We start from the raw sequence: 19867 nt of genomic DNA, 5'->3' as shown, positions 1-19867 counted from the left end.
AAAAAAATTTTTTTTTAAATAAAAAAATAAAAAAAAAAAACTGAGAACAAACTGAGGGTTGATGGGGATTGGGAGGGTGATGGGTAGGTGATGGGTATTGAAGAGGGCATCTTTTGGGATGAGCACTGGGTGTTGTATGGAAACCAATTTGACAATAAATTTCATATATTAAAATAAAAAAATAAAATCAGAAGGGAATAAAAAATCAATCAATCAATCAATAAATATTCTTCCAGAGGTGTTTACGTATATAAGTAATTTCATATATATATCAATTTATTTTTTCCCTTTTAAACACAAATGGCAGCTTATTACTATACATGCTTCTATATTTTGCTTTTCTCACCTGATTTATTCCAGAGATATTTCACGTTAGTCTATAAAGAGCTCTGTCATTTTTGTTTACTACTTCATAGTATTCTGTTTACATGATAATGTTGAATATTTAGATTGTTTACTTTTTTCCCCTTAACAGTGATACAGATGTGTAACTTTCTAATCTGTCTGGCCTCAGTAAGTGGTGGGCACAAATTAATTTAATTGAAAAGTTGTAAAATTGCAACTAGAGGGGTTCCTGGGGGGCTCAGTCTGACTCTTGATTTCTGCTCAGACCATGATCCCAGGGTCGTGGGATTGAGCCCCCACAAAGAGCATGGACCCTGCTTGGGATTCTCTCTCTCCCCTGGCCTCTCTCCCCTGTTTGCTCTCTCTCTCTCTCTCTCTTTCTCAAAAATAAAATAAAATCAATAAAAATAAAAATAAATTGCAATTGGACTGAAGGCAACTACTTATTTGAGCTATAGTTGAATATACCTGCAAGAGGGATGTCTAGCGACATCCAGGAAGTGGGCATATATTTTTTTTAATTTTATTTTTTTTTCAACGTTTATTTATTTTTAGGACAGAGAGAGACAGAGCATGAACGGGGGAGGGGCAGAGAGAGAGGGAGACACAGAATCGGAAACAGGCTCCAGGCTCTGAGCCATCAGCCCAGAGCCTGACGCGGGGCTCGAACTCACGGACCGCGAGATCATGACCTGGCTGAAGTCGGACGCTTAACCGACTGCGCCACCCAGGCGCCCCTATTTTTTTTAATTTTAATGTTTATTTTTGAGAGAGAGAGAGAGACGGAACGTGATCAGGGGAGGGGCAAAGAGAGAGGGAGACACAGAATCCGAAGCAGGCTTCAGGCTCTGAGCTGTCAGCACAGAGCCGGATGCAAGGCCCAAACCCACAAACTGTGAGATCATGACCTGAGCCGAAGTCAGACGTTCAACTGACTGAGCCACCGAGGCATCCCAAAACTAGGCATATTTTAAAAAATAAAGAGTTATGCCTGCATGCAGCTGGACTAACACACCACACAGCCTAAGAAAATTTACCAAATTATTCAGAAAGTTGCCTAGAATTCTGTTACTGAGCCTATCCTTCCTAAAAAGGGACAATATAATATATATTCACACAAAAAGGCCTGCTTACCTCCTAAAAGTTCTGTCCTTACTGCCTGCCCAACAAGAATGAAGGCAGTAAATGATGTTGCTCCATTTGATTATACACCTTTCATGCCAGGGATTTTTTTTTTTTTTTCAAACTTCTAAAACTAATGAGTATATAAATACCTCTTGTGGTGGAATCATTCAGGTTCTCAACAAAGGAGAGATGATGGAACAATTAATATCCACCTTCTTCCTTGGGGCTCTGCTAGAACTCCTTAATCCTTGAATTGTTGGATAAAGGACAGCATGTCAAGGAGAATATGCATTAAGGTTATGGAGAAGAATTAGGTTTTGGTGGGAAGATCTCTGAGCCAGGAATCAGAAATACAAGTCTACTTCAATTGACTGGTATAGTGCTCTTAGACCTAGATAGTTTGTCCACTTGACCTTTAAAGGTATACTTTAAAGGTACATAACTTAAGAAGCATTTCATTACAAAATGTAGTCATCATTTCAAATCAAATACCATGCACGCATAGAAAAAATACAGTCATTTACATGTAAAACCAAGGTTAATAGTAATTATCTCTGGGTAATGGAATTATACAAAGATTTATAATTCTTTTTCTTTTTTGAATGTTTGCATTTTACAGGCTTTTTTTTTTTTTTTTTTTAGTTTTTTTCCATAGTTAACATGTTTTTTGTGTAATAAAAAATTAAATGTTTAGGGGCGCCTGGGTGGCGCAGTCGGTTAAGCGTCCGACTTCAGCCAGGTCATGATCTCGCGGTCCGTGAGTTCGAGCCCCGCGTCAGGCTCTGGGCTGATGGCTCGGAGCCTGGAGCCTGTTTCCGATTCTGTGTCTCCCTCTCTCTCTGCCCCTCCCCCGTTCATGCTCTGTCTCTCTCTGTCCCAAAAATAAATAAAAAACGTTAATTAAAAAAAAAATTAAATGTTTAAATTAAATAAACTATATCACATTGTGCAATGTTCTCATCTGTTCATTCAACCAACATTTATTCAACTCCTGCTATTTGCAGGGCACTGTGCCAAGTGCTTTAGAGAAAACGTAAAAGAAAAAGAAGATTTAATGTACTTCCTTTCAACTGTGCTGATGCACATATACTTATTGACTGATGGTTAAGTAGATAAAATGCACATGGAATAATAGACAACAGAAAGACATTCAAGACAGTATAACAAACTATTTTATAGTGTTGAGTAGATAGGAAGTAAAAGAGAAATTAACATGGAGTAAGTTTATTTAGGAAAAAGCTTGATTATGACCATTTTGAGCTAGGATAATGACAGGGAAATAAAGGAGGTAGAGCATCCCAAATGGAAAGAAATGATGGGAATGATCACAAAGAAGTAAAAGTCTTCAAATTGTATGTCAGGATGGTAAAACGACTAACTTGCACCATACAGAGAACTCAAAATGGGGATTAAAGAGAAATTCGGTTAAAGAAATCTTAAATACTGGACTCAATGCTTTAAATTTGGTTCAATAGGCCACATACCATTGTTCTTGAAAAGCAAAATTATCAAGATAAAAGTTAAGGGACGATTACAATTTTGTTTTATTTTGGCTGCATTGCATGGGTTTTGTCAGAACAAGGAAATGCTGGAGTCTGGGAAATGAGCAGTCTTGCTGTTGTGCTTAGTCCAGGTGTGAGATCATGAAGGCCTGGATCAGGGTAGTGACTGTCAGGTTAAGTAAAATGTACTATCAGCAATCGTAAAAAAATCAGCATGACTTGGTGCCTGATAAATGTGGGGAGCAGTAGTATAAAAACAAAGTTACTCCAGAAAAATTGATACAAACGTTCTGAAGAGAAATATGGCATTAGGTATCAAGATCCTTTCTTTACAGACACCTGGCTCAGTTGGTAGAGCATGCAACTCTTGGTATCAGTGAGTTCCAGGTGTATTCTGGACAGAGTTCACTAAACAAAATTTTTTTAAAAGATCCTTTCTTCAAGTTTTTATTTCCATCTATTAGAATGGCTAAAATCCAAATAACTGACAATACCAATTGTTGGTGAGGATGCAAAGCTAAAAGAACTCACTCACTGCTAGTAAGAATGAAAATGGTACAACCACTTTCAAAGAAAGTTTGGCAGTTTCTTACAAAGCTAAATGTAGTCTTGCCGTGTAATCCATAGTTGCAATCCTGGGTATTTACCCACTGAGTGGAAAACCTATCCACATAAAATTCTGCATGTGAATGTTTACAGCAGTTTTATTCACAATCACCAAGATGTGGAAGCAACCAAGGTATCCTTTGATAAGTGAATGAATAAACAAACTGTGTTATCACTATACAATGGAAGATTGTTGAGTAATAAAAACAAATGAACTATCAAACTATGCAAAGACATAGATGAATTTTAAATACATATTGCTAGGCAAAAGAAGCCAGTCTAAAAAGTCTGCATACTGAATGAATCTATATGACATTCTGGAAAAGGCAAAACTGTGGAGATGGTAAACAGATCAATGACTGCCAGGGTTTGGAGTGGGGGAAGGGTTGAACAGGTGAAGAACAGGGACTTTCAGATTGGTAACATTCTGTATGATACTGTATTTTGTACGGAATTATAATAGTGGATACATGACACTATGCATTTGTCAAAACTCATAGACTTCATAGTACAAAGAGTGAACTTTTTAATTTTTTTACTTTTATTTTAAATAGTCTCCATACTCATTGTGGGGCTTGAACTCATGACCCTGAGATCAAGAATCTTATGCTCTACCAGCTGAGTCAGCCATGCACCCCAAGAGTGAACTTTAACGTATGAAAAAATGTTTTCATTTGTTTAGTAGGTCAGGATATGTTAGAATGGAATGCAGATGATGACAAAAATATATATAATTGTATTACAAATGTGTGAAACAACTTCAATGAAGGGAGTGAAAGAAAAAGCAACTGACCTATGTAAGTTTGTAAAGCAGTTGTCACTCTAAAGGCAAAAGGAACAGCACATAAGCAATGTACAATAGTTGATTAAGTTATTTTCCCTTGGGGATGTGCATTAACAAGCATTTCTAAAACCATATATGTGTATTGGAATTGAACAATTATGTAAATGGCTGGCAGTTTCTGTTTCTCACCGTGGAGTGGGTGATTACAGATAAGCAAGGGGAGGGAGCTAGAATGATCTATGTGGTAATGGATTAGAGTTGGAGACATCAGAACTTCTAGTTAGTTTAATATAATTACAAGTGGATACATGTAGGAATATGTATAGGTATGTGCATATACACAAGTTAGTATACACACATATTTTTTCTTGGTCTCTCAGCAGAGAGGAGCTAGAAATGATATTCCAGTAGCAACATGCACACCTTGCACCCACATCTTGGCTTTTAATAACATTCTCCAATGAGAGGAACCAGACTCCTTGGAGAAATCTAGGACTGGGACTGAATCTGGGACTGGACAGGAAATATACATGATGAACCCGGAACATCTTAGAGTGCCAGAAAGTAAGAAATTACTAAACATGCATGCGCACATGTGGGCGCACGCGTGAGCGCGCACACACACACACACACACACACACACACACACACACAATAATGAGGGTATTTCAAAGAGATAATAGGAGCTAACTGAAACAATTCCCAACGGCCAAAGCTGGAATAATTTGAGCAAATAAATAATATTGAATTATAGCCCAAAGTATAAAATAAATGTCCTTGAGTCCATATGGGTAAATAAATGTTTGAATGAATAAATAAATAAATGGGACAATAGGTAAGTTTTCCATGCAGAAGAAATCCAAATTGGTGTAGAAACTCTACCCTTGAGGAGGTGAAGCATTAGCTCCCCTCTCCTTAAGTTTGGGCTGTGCATAGTGATATCCTTCCAAAGAGTAAAATATGGAAATGGGAGAGGGACAAGTGACTTGATAGTGGAGGAACCTGACAAACACTACCTCAGCCAGGTTGTCAAGATTAACATCATCAGTGATAACTCCTGTTGATAGTATATACCCTTGATACTACATGCAAAAGTCTGAGAAACTGTCATGGTCAAGGGGAGCCTAAGGAGATGTGATAACTAAATGTAATGTAGTATCCTGGATGGAATACTGGAACAGGAAAAGGACATGAGATAAACCCAAAATAAACTTGAATAAATAAATTATGGATCTTAGTAACTATGTATTAATTAGCTAATATTATATCAATATTGGTTTATTAATTGCAACACATGTACCATACTAATATAAGATACTAAGATATTAGTATAGAGGAGATTGGAGATGGGCTATGTGGCAACTATACTGTCTTCCCAACTTTTCTATAAATCTAACACTATTCTAAAATTTAATTTTTTTATTTTTATTTTTTCCAGTTTTGCCGAGATATAATTGATCTATAACATTGTATTAATTTAAGGTATACAACATAATGATTCGATATACATATATATTGCAAAATGATTGCCACAATAAATTTAGTTAACATACATTACCTCACATAGTTACAATTTTTTCTTCTTGTGTTGAGAACTTTTAAGATCTCTCTTGTGAGCATTTTTAAAATTTTTTTATAATTTTTTTAAATGTTTATTTATTTTTGAGAGAGAGAGACAAAGCATGAGCAGGGGAGGGGAAGAGAGAGAGGGAGACACAGAATCCGAAGCAGGCTCCAGGCTCTGAGCTGCCAGCACAGAGCCCAACATGGGACTCAAACCCCTGAACCGTGAGATCATGACCTGAGCCGAAGTTGGACGCTTAACCAACTGAGCCACCCAGGCACCCCTTTTCCAATTTTTTAAAATGGTTATTTTTGAGAGAGAGAGAGAGAGAGAGAGAGTGGGGTTGGTACAGAGAGAGAGGGAGACACAGAATCCGAAGCAGGCTCTAGGCTCTGAGCTGTTGGCACAGAGCCCGACATGGGTCTTGAACTCACGAACTGCAATATCATGACCTGAGTCGAAGTCAGCCGCTTAACCAACTGAGCCACCCAGGGGCCCCTCTTGTGAGCATATTTAACATGCTTATTCCTTTGGACTTCTAGGAATTTATGTTTATGAGTCTAGGAATTTATGTTTATGAGTTGGGTCACTTGTGTGGCCAGTCAATAGATGGTATGACTCTCGATCTTGGGGTTGTGAGATCAAGCCCCACGTTGGATGTAGAGATCACTTGAAAATAAAATCTTTTTTTGAATCTTTTAAAAAATGCTTATTGGGGCACCTGGGTGGCTCAGTCGGTTGGGCAACCTTCTTCACGGTTGCTGGGTTCGGCCCCATGTTGGGCTCTGTGCTGACAGCTCGGAGCCTGGAGCCTGCTTCTGATTCTGTGTCTCCCTCTCTCTCTCTGCCCCTCCCCAACTCGTGCTCCGTTTCTGTCTCCAAAATAAATAAATCTAAAAAAAAATTTTTTTTTAAATGCTTATTTATTTTTGAGAGAGAATGCACACACATGCGAGCAGGGGAAGAGCAGAGAAGGGGACGAAGGATCCAAAGCGGGCTCCATACTGACAACAGAGAGCCCAATATGGGGCTCGAAACCACAAATTGTGAGATCATGACCTGAGCCGAAGTGGGACGCTTAACTGACTGAACCACCCAGGCGCCCCTGATCTTTTTTTTTTTTTAAGTAGGCATCTCACCCATTGTGGAGCCCAGTGTGGGGCTTGAACTCACGACACTGAGATCAAGACCTGCTCTGAGATCAAGAGTCAGATGCTTAACTGACTGAACCACCCAGGTGCCCCCAAAAATCAAAATCTTAAAAAAAAAAAAAGTTTAATCAGACATAGGAACAAAAATATTGTATAGAAAAAAATGAAGTTCACAGGGGTGCCTGGGTGGCTCAGTCAGTTGAGTGTCAGACTTTGGCTCAGGTCATGATCTCAGGTTACTAGGTTTGAGTCCCGCATCTGGCTTTCTGCTGTCAGTGCAGAGCCTGATTCAGATCCTCTGTACCCCTCTCTCAATGCCCCTCCCCCACTCATGCTCTCTCAAAAATAAATAAACTTCAAAAAAAAAAATGAAGTTCATATTATGTTAAATAAAAAATAAGGTTATAAGACAAGATGTATATATATTCTCAATACACTACAGTGAATAGAAAATGACATACCTCAAAATGACAAACATCAGGGGCACCTGACTGGCTTAGTTGGAAGAGTATGTGACTTTTGATCTCAGGGTCATGAGTTTGAGCCCCATGTTGGGTACAGAGATTAAATTTAAAAAATTAAAATTAAAAAAAAATAACAAATATCAGACAGAGATTATCTGTGGATGGTGGAATAGTGGGTTATTTTTATTTATTTATGTTTCCAATTTTTGTATAAGTAATGTATTACTCTGGTGATCAGAAAAAAATTAAGGTTGTAAGAAAAAATCACTATAGGTGTAAAATCAGAAGATTCATCAAATTGGGATACTTATTGGCAATAAGGAACTGGGAACGAATTTTTAAAAGATGTTGAGTTGTAGCTTTGGTTTTCATTAAAAAAACATCACTCTGCAGAAAGATCATGTTAGCAATGAAGATTAAGTCACTTTTCCACCAGGTGAATCCTTGGTGAATATATTTTGGGTACTGCCTACACAGAAAGATGCATACTTAAAATCTGAGTACTAGCAGCAATTCTGTGTGTTTTCCTCCACCCCTCAGGAGTAATTAAAAGGGAAGCCCAAGAATCACACTGATGAATAGGTATCAGCAAGTGTGTAGGCCTTCATCCCAGATACCTTGATCCGCAGTTGTACAAGCTCATTTGACAAGAACAGGCTACTAACAACCTGCAATCACAGATCCTTTGAAGAAACCCAGAACCTTACCAAGTGCATTGCAGTGAAGCCCCTACCTCTGCAATTCCACACATGTGGGAAACCCGAGGCTGACTACTCCAAACACCTTGTTTCATATGTCCTCTTCTACACTGCAACTTGGGCAGCCACACCTACCTTCTCTAGAAGCTCTCCTTGGCAGGTACCTCTGCCACAGACTCTAGAAGTTTCCAGGACTGGTGAAAATTTAGAATCTCATTGTCTGAGCACTTTCCTGATAAGATAATAGTTATTTAGAAACCCCCACATGAAGACTCAGCTTATCTTCCAGGTCATGGTGGTCTGCCTCATAGTGAGTCAGTACTTTTGAATCAGAAGGGCCCTTGAGGAGTCCTCTAGGCTTCATACTACCTGTTTAATAAAGAAGAAACTGAAGAACTGTGTATTAGAGTCAATACCTCCTGGAAAAATCTCTAAGGGGACGTTTCCATCCATCACCTTCTGATGTTTCCTGTCAGAATCAGAAGTACATCATTGCATTGCTTACCAAAGTGAGAAGAGAGCAAGCCTGGGGTTCCTACTCGGAGAGCAATTTTGGCTTATAAGTGAGAACTGAGTCACTCTGAAGGCTGATCTTAGAGACTCTTTTGGAGTGTTTGAACTCACCTTCGTTAACCACACCCCTTGCTCATCAGGCAGGCCTATAAAGCAAGAGACGCAGCATGGCGTTCACCTGCAGGGCAGGTAACAGTGCCACCTCCCAGATGTTCTTCCCCAAGGAAGTGGCATGGTCTTTGCTGTGGCCCCAAGAGGACTATAGACAGTCTAGCTGAAACATGAGCCCAGTACAAGCTCACAGAAGCTATAAGAAAAATTGTGGTCAAGACTCTACCCTGAAACTTTTCACCTAGAAGGACCTCTTTAACCCTGGCATTGGCACCACTGGTGACAAGAAAGAAAAAAACAGCCAGGGTTGGACTGTTCCAGCATAGATTTAGTAGATGAAAAATGTTTGCCATTTGAAGAGGATTGCTTCACCCTTACAAGAGTTATGTAGGGCAAATGTCTGAGAAATGGGCAAGCCTGTCAATGGCCTCTGGGATTTGGTTAAAGCCCTAAACTGTCCTAGTGCCTCTGCCCTTAAGCTGGAAGGATTTTTAACCAAGATTGAGCCATAATAGTGTCCAAAGGAAGCAGCAATACTGTTCTGTGTACTAGGGATTTCATATGGATATTAGAATTCCTAGAGAATAATTGAAGAACTGTGAAATATATTTTTTAATTTTTTTTAGTTTATTTTGGTAGAGAGAACACATGATCAGGGGAGGAGCAGAGAGAGAGAGAGAGAGAAAGAGAGAGAGAAAGAGAGAGAGAGAGAATCTCAAGCAGGCTCCACACTGTCAGCAGGTAGCCAGACACGGGGCTCAAACCCATGAACTTTGAGATCATGACCTGAACCGAAATCAAGAGTCAGACGCTTGGGAATGCAAGCTGGTGCAGCCACTCTGGAAAACAGTATGGAGGTTCCTCAAAAAACTAAAATAGAACTACCCCACGACCCAGCAATTGCACCACTAGGCATTTATCCAAGGGATACAGGTGTGCTATTTCAAAGGGACACATGCACCCCCGTGTTTATAGCAGCACTATCAACTATAGCCAAAGTATGGAAAGAGCCCAAATGTCCATCAATGGATGAATGGATAAAGAAGATGTGGTATATCTATATAATGGAGTATTACTCAGCAATCAAAAAGAATGAAATCTTGCCATTTGCAACTACATGGATAGAACTGGAGGGTATTATACTAAGTGAAATTAGTCAGAGAAAGACAAAAATCATATGACTTCACTCATATGAGGACTTTAAGAGACAAAACAGATGAACATAGGGAAGGGAAACAAAAACCATATAAAAACAGGGAGGGGGAAAAACAGAAGAGACTCATAAATATGGAGAACAAACTGAGGGTTACTGGAGGGGTTGTTGGAGGGGTGATGGGCTAAATGGGTAAGGGGCACTAAGGAATCTACTCCTGAAATCATTGTTGCACTGTATGCTAACTAATTTGGATGTAAATTTTAAAAAATAAAAAACAAAATTAAAAAAAAAAAAAAAGAGTCAGATGCTTAACTGACTGAGCCACCCAGGCGCCCCAGGACGCAAATATTTTAAAACCCTCAAGAGCACTGGTGAGACCACTTAGCAGAGCCTGATCATCTCATGCCCAACAATTATTCTCACAAGTTCCCTGTTGTCCTCTCATATGCCATTAGCAGGATTATAAATTGATAACATCTTTAGGAAATCAGTTTGGAGTTGCCTTCAAATTTTTAAATGCACATACCCTTTAATCTGGCAAAATCCACTTCCAATTCTGGGAGAATTGGCATAGAGACACTCACACATGAGCTCAGAAATATGTGTGTGAAGATGTTCACAGAAGCCTTACATTTGTCCATCAATAAGTGGTTAAATAAGTAGAGGAACAGCTATAAAATGCTAACCATCATCTGAGCTTTTAGCAGGTCTTTTTTTTTTTTCCTGATAGAGGGTCTTGCCTTGATGCTGATGGCTCCTAACTGATCAACATGGTGGTTGCTGAAGGTTCAGGCGGTTGTGGCCATTTTTTAAAACAAGACAACAATGAAGTTTTTCTCATTGAAGGACTTTCCTTTCTGTGAACGATTTTTCTGTAGCATGCGATGTTGCTTGACAGCATTTTACTCACAGTAGAGCTTTTTTCAAAATTGGAGTTAGTCCTGGGTGTCTGCCTGGCTCAGTTGATAGAGCATGCGACTCTGGATCTGAAGGTTGTGAGTTCGAGCCCCATGCTGGGTGCGGAGATTACTAAAAATTAAAATCTTTTTGGGGGGCACCTGGGTGGCTCAGTTAAGCATTTGACTTCGGCTCAGGTCATGATCTCATAGTTCATGGGTTCAAGCCCCATGTCGGGGTCTGTGCTGACAGCTCGGATCCTGGAGCCTGCTTCGGATTCTGTCTCCCTCTCCCTCTGCCCCTTCCCCACTGATGCGCTGTCTCTCTCTGTCTCTCTCGCTCTCAAAAACAAACATAGAAATTTTTTAAAATAAAATAAAATAAAATCTTTTTAAAAAGCTTATTTATTATGAGAGAGCACCTGAGCCAGGGAGAGAGGCAGAAAGAGAGGAAAGAGAATCCCAAGCAGGCTCCACGCTGTCAGCACCGAGCCCAGTGAGGGACTTGATCCCATGATCTGCAAGATCATGACTTGAGTTGAAATCGAGTCGGATCCGATGTTGACCCAACCAACTGAGCCACCCAGGTGCCCCCAAAATTAAATCTTAAAAAAAAAATTGGAGTCAATGCTTTCAAGCCCTGCTGCTGCTTTATCAACTAAGTTTATGTAATATTCTAAATCCTTTATTGTCATTTCAACAATCTTCACAGCATCTTCACTGGGAGTAGATTGCATTTTAAGAAATTATTTTCTTTGCTCATCCAGAGGAAGCAAGTTCTCATCCATTAAGGTTTTACCATGAAATTGTGGCAGTTCAGTCATATCTTCAGGCTTCACTTCTAACTCTATTTTTCTTGCTATTGCCATCACATCTGCAGTTACATCCTCCATTGAAGTCTGGAATCCCTCAAGGTCGTCTATGAGGGTTAGAATCAACTTCTTCCAAATTCCTGTTAATGTTGGTGGTTTGAATCCCGAATGTTGTTTTTTTTTTTAAGTTTATTTATTTATTTTGAGAGAGAGAAAAAGAGCACTCATGCACATGGGGGATGGGCAGAGAGAGAGGAGAGAGAATCCCAAGCAGGCTGTCAGCGCAGAGTCTGACCCAGGGCTCAATCTCACAAACTGTGAGATCATGACCTGAGCTGAAATGAAGAGTTGGACCCTTGACTGAGCCATCCAAGTGCCCCTTGAATCCCGAATGTTCTTAATGGCATCTAGAATGTGAATCCTTTACAGAAGGTTTTCAATTTACTTTGCCTATCTTGATTTTCAACATGCCTTCCTCACTAAGCTTAATTGTTTCTAGCTTTTGATTTAAAGTGAGAGATGTGCAGGGACACCTGGGTGGTTCAGTCAGTTAAGCACGTCCAACTTCGGCTCAGGTCATGATCTCGCTGTTCGTGGGTTTGAGCCCCGCCTCGGGCTGTGTGCTGACAGCTCAGAGCCTGGAGCCTGCTTCAGATTCTGTGTCTCCCTCTCTCTCTGCCCTTCCCCTGTTCACGTTCTGTTTCTCTCTCTCTCTCGAAAATAAATAAACATTAAAAAAATTTAAAGTAAGAGACATGCAAGGGAACCTAGGTGGCTCAGTCAGTTGAGCATCTGACTCCTGATTTCAGCTCAGGTCATGATCTCATGGTTTGTGAGACTGAGCCTGGCATTGGGCTCTCTGCTGAGTGCGGAGCCTGCTTGGGATTCTCTCTTGCTGCCTCTCCCCTGCTTGCACACACGCTCTCTCTCTTAAATATTTAAACATTTTTAAAAAGTCCTTAATGGGGCGCCTGGGTGGCGCAGTCGGTTAAGCGTCCGACTTCAGCCAGGTCACGATCTCGCGGTCTGTGAGTTCGAGCCCCGCATCAGGCTCTGGGCTGATGGCTCGGAGCCTGGAGCCTGTTTCCGATTCTGTGTCTCCCTCTCTCTCTGCCCCTCCCCCGTTCATGCTCTGTCTCTCTCTGTCCCAAAAATAAATAAATGTTGAAAAAAAAAAAATAAAAAAAAAAAAGTCCTTAATGAAGAAGTAAAAATTAATTTTATTAATTAAATCTCAGCCTTTCATTACATGTATTTTAATATTCTATTTGAGGAAATGAGAAGTATACATAGAGCACTTCTGCTGAACATTGGTTGTCTCCAGGGAAAACACTCATGCAACTATTTTTGTTGTAAGTTGAACTAACCATTTTTTCATGGAACATCATTTTTACTTTAAAGTATGACTGACATAAATTTTGGTAATTCAGACTGGTGTATTTGGCAGACATTTTCTGGAGCCTGCCATTTGAAGGAAAACAGCTGACAGTATATTGTTTCCAAATATAAAATTCAAGTTTTGGGGCATAAATGCGGATTTTGGAAAGTTGCATCCACTGTCATTGGTTGACAGTTTCCCAAAATTTAAAGACTTTTTTGGTGAGATAGGAGATGATATTGCAAAATGTATTTTCTGATATTATTTTGACATTATATAATAAAATGTGTCAGTATTTGCAAGAACTGCATAACTCAGTGAACTGTATTTCCCAAATGACCAATACATGATGTTATAAAACCATGAATGAATAAAACAAAATTCAAAGCTAGGCTAGTGGATTTTAATGTAACAAAGTATGAAAATTTTATAGTTATGATTTCAACCTTTAGAAAACTAACAGTTGTTGAATTTTCATGTGGTATTAAAGATAATAACTGCAATTATCTGAAAAAAAAAACATTAAAATATCCCTCCCTTTCCAACTACATATCCATGTGAATCCAGATTTTCTTCATATTCTTCAGCCAAAATACTAATTGCAGTTGACTGAATTTTGAAGTTGATAGGATGGACAATCCATCTGTCTTTTATTAAGTCACACATTAAAAATTAACTCTTACTAATTTTTGCGTCAAAAAATAGATTTTTTTCATAAAAATATGTTACTTATGTTCACATTTATGAATTAAACTTACAGAGTTTTGTAAATTCCTGTTTTAATTTCCAATACACTAAACACTAATAGAAAAAACCCACATATATAAACAAGAGCTCAGGATGCTCTATAAACAAGGGCTCAGTCGGTTGAGCATCCAACTCTTGATTTCAGCTCAGGTCATGATCCCAGGGTCATGGGATCGAGACCCGGGTTGGGCTCCACGCTGAATGTGGAGCCTGCTTAAGATTCTCTTTCTCCCTCTCTCTCTGCCCCCTCCCCTGCTCACACACTCTCTCTTTCTCTTAAAAAAAAAAAAGTACAATCAATATTATAAAAATTAAAATAAAGAAACAAGAGCTCTTTGGGTCTTTAATAATAAATAAAAGAACTGTAGGTCTTTAATAATTTTTAAGAGTGTACAGGGGTTATGAAACCAGAAAGTTTCAGGACTGCTGCAGTACTATATAGCAGTTGCAGTGGAGGCAGAAGGATGGAGGAGATGATCTATGAAGTCTCTGCTGGGTTTTCAGTCTTTCCTTACTCAGCCAACTCTCGTCTTTAACTCAGCAGTCAAAGCTTGGGAGCAAGAGCTCTGAATGTGCTCTGGGCATCTCTGATGTGAATCTATGAAAGGGAAAAGATACTCCTTTCCCTGCTTCTCTCTCTTTCTAAGTCTCCAGATAAAACTTCGTCTGCATAGGGTGAAGAGAGAGACTAGATAGGGCAGACGACAGGGACCTTCCCAGCCATGAGGAGTTTATTTAGAAAACCTGAAGTTAAATGGTAGGGACAAGCTGTAGGGGCCACAACTGGCCCACTTGGGCTCAATAGCAGGAACTGGGAGGAGCCAGGGACATCTCCTAGAACAGTGATACTTGTATTTCCTTCCTCCTGTGCTGGCCCATTTCTTAAAATGACCTAAGCCCTTCAATGAGTTTTAAGAACCAACAATTCTTCCAGGCCACAGCCCCATATGGTTAATTAGAATAGACAAATATGGATGGGGCACGTGGGTGGCTCAGTCGGTTAAGCGTCCGACTTCAGCTCAGGTCACGATCTCGCAGTCCGTGAGTTCAAGCCTCGCGTCGGGCTCTGGGCTGACGGCTCAGAGCCTGGAACCTGCTTCCGATTCTGTGTCTCCCTCTCTCTCTGCCCCTCCCCCATTCATGCTCTGTCTCTCTCTGTCTCAAAAATAAATAAACGTTAAAAAAAATTTTTTTTAAAGAATGGACAAATATGGAAAGAAATCAAACTTAGAAAAAAATGTAAAGCAGCATAATAACTACTTTGCCACATATGTCACTTTCCACCTCCACATCCACCCGCACCTCTCCCTTGCTCTCCTACCATCCATCCCTTCCCCTTGGCCTGACAGCTGTCCTTCCTTAGGCTATTACTGATTCATTAGGGATTTAGTCACTAGGATGGGGAATTTAGGGGTAAGGTGTTTCACCGTAATTTGGGTCCCCTCTATGCTGTTTACTGGCTGTGTGATCAAGCAGGTAACTCTCCTCTGAACCCTCAGTTCTGCATCTTTAAGAGGAGATGATCTTCCAGCTCTATGATCCTGTGGTTATTAATAAAGAGAAGACAGGTCAGGCTGGAGCTAAGGACTCTGACATTAATATATTATCATTGAGAAGAGCAGAGGATCTAGAAAGAGAGCACAGCTCTAGTTTGCATCATTATACATTTTCCCCTTTGGACACGGATATATTCGCAGGAGATGAACAAACACAGGTCTCTAAAAACAACCTGGAGAAATCTCCCAAGACTGTGGTTCTTCCCTTGGGTTCACTTAACTGTTAGGTTCCTGGAGTCAGTATTGGAGAATTCCCCCAGTTCTTGCCCAGCAGTGGTAATTCCTTTGGTCTTGGAGGCCCTAGAGGTTTTCAGCCTCCCTGTTGTGACCCTGCTAATTAGATACCAGGCTCTGGCCCCTACCATTCTTTTTATTATTTTTTTTATTTTTAATGTTTATTTATTTTTGAGAGAGACACAGAGCGTGAGCAGGGGAGGGGTAGAGGGTGAAGGAGACACAAAATCCAAAGCAGGCTCCAGGCTCTGAGCTGTCAGCACAGAGCCCTACGTAGGGCTCAAACTCATGAACCACGAGATCATGACCTCAGCCAAAGACAGATGCTTAAACAATTGAGGCACCCAGGCGCCCTTCTTTTTATTTTTTTAAATAGGTTTATTGAAATATAATTTACAGACCACATAATTTTGTGGCTCTTATTGTATTCACAGAGTTGTACAACCATCACATCTATTCTGGAACATTTTCATCAGCCCTAAAAATAAGTCCTATACTCCTTAGCCATTACCTTTAACCTCCCCACCCCTTCCCTCCCAGGTGCCAAACCTTTGGCAACCAATAGTCTAATTTCTATCTTTATAGATTTGCCTATTCTGGATAGTTAACATAAATGGAATCATACAATATGTAGTCCTTTGTGACTAGTTTCTTTCACTTAGAATGATGTTTTCAAAGTTCATCAATGTTGTAGCATGTATCAGTGTTTCATTACATTTTATTGCTGAATTATATTCCACTGTATGGATATAATACATTTTGTTTATTCATCACTTTGCATTGTTGAGTCATCAGAGTTGTTTTCACCTTTTGACTATTGTGAATAATGCTGCTGTGAACATTGGTACAAAGTATCTGTTTGCGTCCCTGCTTTTAAATCTTTTGGGTATATATCTAGGAGTGGGATTGCTAGATCATATGATGATTCTATATTTAACTTTTAGAAGGACACAAACTATTTTCAGGGCTGCTGCATCATTTTACATTCCCACCAGTGATGTGTGAGGGTTCCAACTTCTCTGCATCCTCACCAATACTTGTTATTTATAGCCATCCTAATGTGTGTGAACAGTATCTCATTGTGATTTTGATTTACATTTTCCTAATGGCTAATGATGTTGAGCATCTTTTCATGTGCTTATTGTCCATTTGTATATCTTCTTTATTTTTTAAGTTTATTTACTTATTTATTTTTATATATGTTTATTCATTTTTGAGAGAGAACGCAAGCAGAGGAGAGGCAGAGAGACATGGGGACAGAGGATCTGAAGCAGGATCTGTGCTGACAGCCGCCAGCCCAATGTGGGGCTTGAACTCAATGAGATTACCTGAGGCGAACTATGAGATTACCTGAGGCAAAGTCAGACACTCAATTGACTGAGTCACCCAGGCACCCCTAGTTTGTTTGTTTGTTTGTTTTAAAGTAATCTCTATATCCAACATGGGGTCAAACTCATGACCACAAGGTCAAATGATCCCACTCTTCTGACTAAGCCAGCCAGGTCCTCCCATTATTATATATTCTTTAGATAAATGTTTATTTGGAGGCCTTGTCTATTTTTTTTTTTTTTTTTTTTTTAGTAAGTGCTTCACCTAATGTGGGGCTGAAACTCACCACCCTAAGATCAAAAGCCGCATGATCCACCGATTAAGCCAGCCAGATGCCCCTTCCTTTGTTTTTGTTTTTGCTTTGTTTTTTTTTTTTTTTTTTTTTTTTTTTTTTTTTTTTTTTTTTTTTTTTTTTTTTTTTTTTTTTTTTTTAAGAGAGAGAGCATGAGCCAGTGAAGGAGAGAAAGAGAATCCTAAGCAGGCTCCATGCTCAGTATGGAACCTTACACAGGGCTCAATCCCATGACCCTGGGATCATGACCTGAGCCGAAATCAAGAGTCCGACAGACACTCAATCACCGAGCCTCCCCAGGTGCCCCTTCCTTTGCCTATTTTTAAATTGAGTTATTTGTCTTCTTGTTATTGAGTTGTAAGAGTTCTTAATATATTCTAGATACAAGTCCCTTATCAGATGTATAATTACATGTATTTTCTCCCATTCTGCTGGTTGTTTTCACTTTCTAGATAGTGCCAGTTGGAGGATAGAAGTTTTAAAATTTTTATGAGGTCTAATTTATTTTTTTATTTTGTTCCTTGTGTTTTGGTATCATTCTAAGAAACCATTGCCAAGTCCAAGGTCATGAGGATTAAGGCTTATTTTCTTCTAAGAAGAGATGATTTTAGCTCTTATATTTAAGTTTTTGATGCATTTTGAGTTAATCATTGCATATGGTATGAGGCAGGCGTCCAACTTCTTGCTTTTGCATGGAGATATCCAGTTTTCCCAGAAACTTTTGTTGAAAAGACTATTTTTTTTCACCATTGTCTTGGCATTCTCGTCAAAAATCAATTGACCGTAAGTGTGAGTATGTGTTCCTAGACTGTCAATCCTGTATGTATTTCCTTCTGCAAGTACCACACTGTCTGGATTATAGGAGCTTTGAAGTAATTTTGAAAATCAGAGGTTGTGAGTCCTATAACTTGGTTCTTCATTTTCAAGATTGTTTTGGCTGCTCTAGGTTGGCCTCTACTATTCTTACCCAAAGGGACAAGGCCTCATCCATATTGCCTCTTTCAAAGTATTCATTATGTAGCCTACCACACTGATCCTCATCTTTTCCAACCTCACCTTCCCCTGTTCTCTCCCTCACTCCTCCACTCTAGCTCTGTGGGCCTTCTCAAACATTCTGAAGCTCTTCCTGCCTGAGGGCCTTGACACTGATATTACCTTGGCCAAAAAATGCTTTCTTTCCCTCCACTCCCTCTCCCCTATTCCCAAGGCTGACTTCTTGTCATTCAGGTCTCTGCTCAAATGTTATCTTCTCAGAGAGGCCCTTACTAACCCCCAATCTAAGACAGTCACTTGCCAAACTCTCCCTCTTTATTATGTTATCTTGTATTATTGTACTTACCACTGTCTGAAATAGTCTTACATATATATCATTGTATTTATTTATTTGCTGCCTCCCCCTACTAGAATGGAAGCTCCAGGAAAGCAGAGATCTTATTTCACATTGAATTCCTACACCTAGTAATACAATAGACTACATTGCCTGGCATATAATAGACATTTAATATATATGTATTTGTTGAAGGAATTTGTTGTCAACTCCTGGACAGCTCCTACAGTGGAATTCAGCACCAGGAAAAGAGGTAAGAAGCAGTGAACTGGCCTCACACCAGGATTATTTTCCTTGTACTCACCTTCTTTTCTCATTTTCGACCAGTCGGCAATTCCTCCCTTCTTATTCAAGGTTTTCTCCTAATCCTCCTCCTAATATCGGTCTACATTTGAGAAGTAGATACAGACACATTCCTGCCTTCCCCAATGTCTCCTCTTGATTGCTCTTAGGAAAAATGACCTAAGATGTCTCTGACCACAGTATATATGGACAAGTACATACTCTGGTCCATTTGCAAAGACAGAAATCTAGAGTGTTGGGAAACATGAGGTCCTGGACGAGGGGACAGAAGGACACAGAACCTCAGGGAAAATCAGAACCTCAGGCCAAGAGCCCAAGGAATTCACATTATAACAACCTAATACCCACAAAAGTGTGAAAGTCATTGTCCCACAGCTACAGACTAGAGAAGAGAGGACCTATGTTACTGATATGGAGAGATTTTCCCTGGGGCTAGGGAGGCTCTCATAACCCTCCATACAGCCCTGAGTTTTTCATCTAAACATCTTAAAAATGTTATAGGCATCAATTAACCCTTATAGCACCCTAGAATCAGGACTGTGGCCCAATTTTACTGACAGAAAACTGAAGACTGTGGGTTAGAGCCAGGAAAGGAATGTTTCAGGCTCACATGGCCTGGACTGAGCAAGCTAAGGGCTACAACTGAAGCCAGAGCTCACCTCATAGTCTTCCCCTTATGACAGTGGTTCCCAATCTGGGGACTGTAGGACACTTAATGTTTACCATGTCTTGGCTGCAGGCAGATGATAATTTAGTTGGTTCCTTGTCATGCAGGTGCCAGCTTAAAGATCACCTACTCAGAGAGGCCTCCCTTGAGCATCCATCTCTAGTAAACTTCTCCCAGTCCCTATCATATTACTGATTTTCTTCAGTGTACTTGTCATTATCCCAGATAATGTTTTTGTTTGTTATTTCTGTCTTTCAGTATAAACTCCATGATGTTAGAAATTTTACCTGACAAGACATTGCTGATG

General features: G+C 39.7%; 1 long non-coding RNA gene across 1 annotated transcript in view; it reads left to right on the top strand.

Moving 5' to 3' along the window:
- Positions 1-19867, top strand: part of LOC102899826 — a 34793-nt gene that overhangs the window by 5005 nt on the left and 9921 nt on the right. Inside the window, exon 2 of the long non-coding RNA XR_002158729.3 lies at positions 18786-18843. This is a non-coding gene — a long non-coding RNA (uncharacterized LOC102899826). The remainder of the gene's footprint in view (positions 1-18785; positions 18844-19867) is intronic.

This window comes from Felis catus, chromosome A1 (genome assembly GCF_018350175.1).
Source record: "Felis catus isolate Fca126 chromosome A1, F.catus_Fca126_mat1.0, whole genome shotgun sequence".
In the NCBI taxonomy this organism is placed as follows: Eukaryota; Metazoa; Chordata; class Mammalia; order Carnivora; family Felidae; genus Felis; species Felis catus.
The sequence above is the reverse complement of the archived record's forward strand: the minus strand, read 5'-3'. Positions and strand labels throughout refer to the sequence as shown.